Source organism: Ovis canadensis, chromosome 14 (genome assembly GCF_042477335.2).
Source record: "Ovis canadensis isolate MfBH-ARS-UI-01 breed Bighorn chromosome 14, ARS-UI_OviCan_v2, whole genome shotgun sequence".
Lineage (NCBI taxonomy): Eukaryota > Metazoa > Chordata > Mammalia > Artiodactyla > Bovidae > Ovis > Ovis canadensis.
In genome coordinates, this window is record NC_091258.1 from 68,541,425 (window position 1) to 68,547,779 (window position 6,355).

Consider the following 6,355-nt stretch of genomic DNA (forward strand, 5'->3'; position numbering starts at 1 on the left):
AAACTGGAAGCTGGGCCTCAGTGACCCAATCTGGAAACTGGGCTTAAAATGGTAGCCACTTTCCAGCATTCTTTGAAGGATGTAATAAGCATATACATGAGTGGCATCTCTTCTGGCCTGAAATATAAGGTTAGCAAGTAATACCTGTTATTGGCATTGAGTGGACATGTTTATACAACCAGGGCTTCCCAGGTGGTGCTAGTGGTAAAGAATCCACCTGCCAATGCAGGAGAATGAAGTTCAATACCTGGGTCAGAAAGATCCCCTGGAGGAAATCCTACCCACTCCCGTGTTCTTGCCTAGAGAATCCCATGGACAGAGAAGCCTGGCAGACTACAGTCCACGGGGCTGCAGAGAGTTGAAAGTGAAAGAGGAGAGTGAAAAAGTTGGCTTAAAGCTCAACATTCAGGAAACGAAGATCATGGCATCTGGTCCCATCACTTCATGGCAAATAGATGGGGAAACAGTGGAAACAATGTCAGATTTTATTTTTGGGGGCACCAAAATTACTGCAGATGGTGATTGCAGCCATGAAATTAAAAGACACTTACTCCCTGGAAGAAAAGTTATGAGCAACCTAGAAAGCATATTGAAAAGCAGAGACATTACTTTGCCAACAAAGGTCCATCTAGTCAAGGCCATGGTTTATCAAGTGATCATGTGTGGATGTGAGAGTTGGACTGTGAAGAAAGCTGAGCACTGAAGAACTGATGCTTTTGAACTGTGGTATTGGAGAAGACTCTTGAGAGTCCCTTGGACTGCAAGGAGATCCAACTAGTCCATTCTAAAGGAGATCAGTCCTGGGTGTTCTTTGGAAGGAATGATGCTGAAGCTGAAACTCCAGTACTTTGGCCACCTCATGCGAAGAGCTGACTCATTGGAAAAGACTGATGCTGGGACGGATTGGGGGCAGGAGAAGGAGACAACAGAGGATGAGATGGCTGGGTGGCATCACCGACTCGATGGACGTGAGTCTGAGTGAACTCCGGGAGTTGGTGATGGACAGGGAGGCGTGGCGTGCTGCAATTCATGGGGTCGCAAAGAGTCGGACCCCACTGAGCGACTGAACTGAACTGAGCACACATATACCTAGGGTCTCTGGGAGCCAGTCTCTGTCTCCCGTATCTAAGGAAACCCATTCCAGTCACCCAGGGTTCCTTCTACATTTGGTCATTCTTTACCTGCAAGTGTATCCGTTTGTTTACACTCTGTCTCCTCCAATGGATCTAAATTCCAAAAGGAGCATCAAATTCATTGTCTCATACACAGAATCCCCTGCATACATGGTCAAGAATGGAGTCACCTCTGCCCTGGACCAACACCACCCATCTCTGTCTCCTGTCTGAACTTTCATCCTAGGCCTAAATCAACAGTTATATTGGCCCTTCGTGTGTAATCTGAAAATGATCTTTTTGATCTGTGCGTGCAAAGGTTTTACAATGATGACTGTCTCTTTGGAATGTTCTTTTGCATAGGAGCTGCAGTTCGTGCTGTAGACAGGACTCGGAGTGGATTGAGAGAGGATTTGGGAATCTCGGGAGAGACAAAAATGAGGAGCTAGGGATTCCAACTGTGCCTTCACCTCATATTTCGGACTCTGCCCCCCCTTTGTAGTAACCATGTGATTCTGATGTTTCGACATCTGGGGTCTTGCAGACTCTGGAGGGACTGCCCCTCTCAGAGTTAGGTAGTTGCTAGAGATCATAAACCACTCAGCTGCGAATGACTGTACATTTCCTATGCAGATCAACCCAGACCCCAGCCACCTGCTTTAGGGAGCTTCTACAGTCCCCAGAGTCTGGGACAACAGTTCCCTGCCGTGGTCATGCCAGGACCAGGTCCCAGACAATTCAGACAGCTCCTCCACTGCAGAGTCTGCTGAAATTATTCCAGCTTGCCAGTCCTAAACCTGCTTATCCTGAAGTGCCCATTCCTTCCCACAGAAACCACAAAAACTCTTGCCCACATTGCTTCCTCATTCCCTGTCTCCTGACCAACCCTGGTACTTCCTCACGTGGCCCTTTGTAGCATGGCATGTCCCCTCCTCTTGTTTTGTTGTTGTTACCTTTTAAATATTTATTTTTGGGCTTCCCTGGTGGAGCCAGTGGTAAAGAATCTACCTGCCAATGCAGGAGAGGCAGGAGACTCAAGTTCAGTTCTTGCCCGGAGAATCCCATGGACAAAGGAACCCGGCAGGTTAAAGTCCATGGGTCCACAAAGAGTCGAACACGACTGAGTGACTGAGCGCAAGCAACAAGGACCTACTGTCTAGCACAGGGAGCTATGTTCAGTGTCTCATGAAGTGAAGTGCAGTGAAAGTTACTATGGACTATACAGTCCATGGAATTCTCTAGACCAGAACACTGCAGTGGGTAGCTGTTCCCTTTTCCAGGGGATCTTCCCAACCCCGGGATCAAACCCTGGTCGCCCGCATTGCAGGCAGATTCTTTACCTGCTGAGCCACAAGGGAACCCCCAAAATACTAGAGTGGGTAGCCTATACCTTCTCCAGTGGATCTTCCTGACTCAGGAATTGAACCTGGGTCTCCTGCACTGCAGGCGGGTTCTTTACCAACTGAGTTATCACGGAAGCCCCTCATAATAACCTGTAATGGAAAAGAATATATATATATATACACACATAAATATATATTCACATACACATATATATGTGAATCATTTTGTGGTACACTTGAAAATAACATTGTAAAAAAAAATAACATTGTAAACCCACTAGATTTCAAAAAAAGCTGTTATGAGAAAAGAAAACAAAACACAGTCTAAACTCTTCATCATGTACCTCCTCACCTTTTTCATGAGCTCTGAGCAGCCACCAGAACTCTCATAGTATAAACCCTAATATTACCACTGATGCTGGCTAATTTCTTATAGCAACAGACAGAAACAAATACACAGTAGTTAACAGTCCCACAACACTTAGAATGTAGCAGGTGCTGTCCCAAACACATTATATATTATAAATAAAATTCATTTCATCCTCACAAAAGCCCTGGGAGGTAACATTTGTCACTCCCATTTTACAGATGAGGCAAGACACTTGCCTGATGTCTCACAGCTAGTAAGTGGCAGAGTGGGGACTGGAACCCAAGCAGGCTGGATCCAAAGTTCAGTCTCTGAAGAATGATGAGGGGTTGGTTTGGGTGGAAGGTTGGGGGATTGGCACAGCATGTACACTCAAAAAAATTCCGATGAACAAAAGAGTTAATGTATAAATGCTATTGGTCTCTTCCTAGCACACCATCCACCCAGTCATTGCCTGGCTGACAGTTTCTGTGTGACTTTTAATTTCACAGTTTTTTTCTAACATTTGAATATGACGCACATCATCATCTCCTTTCCCCTCTCCTTCACACTTCACCACCTGCAGGGTGAGCTCTTTGACCCTTCACAAATGGCCCAATTACTGTCTATAAATGAATCTTTCATGCATCCCCTGCACTCCAAGCTCTCAGTTCTAACTGGATTCAGCTTTTTTCCTGCATGGGTTGTTTCTTCTGTCTGGAAGGCCATCTCTGTTTCTATACCAGGAAAACCTACATCAACATCTTGCAAAATGCAGGACTTCCCAGGTGGTGCAGTCGATCAGAGTCCACCTGCCGATGCAGCGGTCACTGGTTCGATCCCTGCTGTGGGAGGATTTCACATGCTGTGGAGCACGTAAGCCCACACGCCACAACTGCTGAAGCCTGCGTGCTCCAGGGCCTGAGAGCCACAGCTAACGAGCCTCTGTGCTGCAACTACTGAAGCCTGCGCACCTGGAGCCTGTACTCTGCAACAAGAGAAGCTGCTGCAATGAGAAGCCCGTGAACCACAACTAGACAGCAGCCCTCAGTCTCTGCAACTCGAGAAAGCCTGCGTGCAGCAATGAAGTCCCAGCACAGCCAGAAATACGTGAATAAATATATCCAGTCTTTTCAAAAAACATCTTTTAAATTGCATTTCAATCATGCCCTCATCTGCCCAGGCTTTCCTGGTCTTCAGCTTGGGCTACGAGTGCCCCCAACCCCAGCCTCTATACTGCCTAGTGTTTCCACCATTACGACATGTATCATCCAAGATATGCAAAAAAGCAAAAGTGGTTGTCTGAGGAGGCCTTACAAATAGCTGAGAAAAAAAAGAGAAGCAAAAGGCAGAGGAGAAAGGGAAAGATATACCCAAATGAATGCAGAGTTCCAGAGAAATATGACAGATAAGAAAGCTTTCTTAAGTGAATAATGCAAGGAAATAGAGGTAAACAATAGAATGGAAAAGACTAGAGACCTCTTCAAGAAAATTTGAGATACCAAGGGAACATTTCATGCAAAGATGGGCACAATAAAGGACAGAAATGGTATGGACCTAACAGAAGCAGAAGATATTAAGAAGAGGTGGCAAGAATACACAGAAGAACCAAACAAGAAAGTCTTAAGGACTCAGATAAATATGATGGTGTGGTCACTCACCTAGAGCCAGACAGCCTGTAATGTGAAGTCAAGTGGGCCTTAGGAACCATTACTACAAACAAAGCTAGTGGAGGTGATGGAATTCCAGCTGAGCTATTTCAAATACTAAAGGATAATGCTGTTAAAGTGCTACACTCAATATGTCAACAAATTTGGAAAATTCAGCTGTGGCCACAGACAGTAAAAGGTTCGCTTTCATTCCAATTCCAAAGAAAGGCAATGCCAAAGAATGTTCAAAATACTGTACAATTGTGCTAATTTCACATGCTAGCAAGTTAATGCTCAAAATCCTTCAAGTTAGGCTTCAACAGTATATGAACTGAGAACTTCCATATGTACAAGCTGGAGTTAGAAAAGACAGAGGAACCAGAAATCAAATTGCCAACATCCACTGGATTATAGAAAAAGCAAGAGAATTAAAAAAAAAAAAACAACCCACCTGCTTCATTGACTATACTAAAGCCTTTGACTGTATTCAGTTCAGTTCAGTCGCTCAGTCGTGTCCGACTCTGCAACCCCATGAATCGCAGGACTCCCTGTCCATCACCAACTCCCGGAGTTCACTCAGACTCATGTCCATTGAGTCAGTGATGCCATCCAGCCATCTCATCCTCTGTTGTCCCCTTCTCCTCCTGCCCCCAATCCCTCCCAGCATCAGAATCTTTTCCAATGAGTCAACTCTTCGCATGAGGTGGCCAAAGTACTGGAGTTTCAGCTTTAGCATCATTCCTTCCAAAGAAATCCCAGGGTTGATCTCTTTCAGAATGGACTGGTTGGATCTCCTTGCAGTCCAAGGGACTCTCAAGAGTCTTCTCCAACACCACAGTTCAAAAGCATCAATTCTTTGGCACTCAGCCTTCTTCACAGTCCAACTCTCACATCCATACATGACCACAGGAAAAACCATAGCCTCGACTAGACGGACCTTAGTCGGCAAAGTAATGTCTCTGCTTTTGACTATACTGTCTAGGTAGGTCATAACTTTTCTTCCAAGGAGCAAGTGTCTTTTAATTTCATGGCTGCAGTCACAATCTGCAGTGATTTTGGAGCCCAGAAAAATAAAGTCTGACACTGTTTCCACTATTTCCCCATCTATTTACCATGCAGTGATGGGACCGAATGCCATGATCTTAGTTTTCTGAACGTTGAGCTTTAGGCCAACTTTTTCACTCTCCACTTTCACTTTCATCAAGAGGCTTTTGAGTTCCTCTTCACTTTCGGCCATAAGGGTGGTGTCATCTGCATATCTGAGGTTATTGATATTTCTCCTGGCAATCTTGATTCCAGCTTGTGTTTCCTCCAGTCCAGCGTTTCTCATGATGTATTCTGCATAGAAGTTAAATAAGTAGGGTGACAATATATAGCCTTGACGTACTCCTTTTCCTATTTGGAACCAGTCTGTCGTTCCATGTCCAGTTCTAACTGTTACTTCCTGACCTGCATACAGATTTCTCAAGAGGCAAGTCAGGTGGTCTGGTATTCCCATCTGTTTCAGAATTTTCCACAGTTTATTGTGATCCACACTGTCAAAGGCTTTGGCATAGTCAATAAAGCAGAAATAGATGTTTTTCTGGAACTCTCTTGCTTTTTGCATGATCCAGTGGATGTTGGCAATTTGATCTCTGGTTCCTCTGCCTTTTCTAAAACCAGCTTGAACATCAGGAAGTTCACGGTTTACGTATTGCTGAAGCCTGGCTTGGAGAATTTTGAGCATTACTTTACTAGCATGTGAGATGAGTGCAATTACGCAGTAGTTTGAGCATTCTTTGGCGTTGCCTTTCTTTGGGATTGGAATGAAAACTGACCTTTTCCAGTCCTGTGGCCACTGCTGAGTTTTCTAAAATTGCTGGCATATTGAGTGCAGCACTTTCACAGCATCATCTTTCAGGATTT

The 6,355-nt window shown here is 44.8% G+C and overlaps 1 protein-coding gene across 5 annotated transcripts in view; it reads right to left on the reverse strand.

Annotated features, from left to right (window-relative positions):
• The window catches only part of TULP2 (TUB like protein 2), a 63,287-nt gene that overhangs the window by 25,565 nt on the left and 31,367 nt on the right, over positions 1-6,355 (reverse strand). For 4 of the 5 annotated variants that reach the window (XM_069551183.1, XM_069551188.1, XM_069551186.1 and 1 more), the window contains one exon: positions 2,503-2,605. The exons of the other annotated variant lie outside the window; for it this stretch is intronic. The gene's annotated coding sequence lies outside the window, so the exon portion shown is untranslated. The remainder of the gene's footprint in view (positions 1-2,502; positions 2,606-6,355) is intronic. 5 annotated transcript variants of the gene reach the window in all.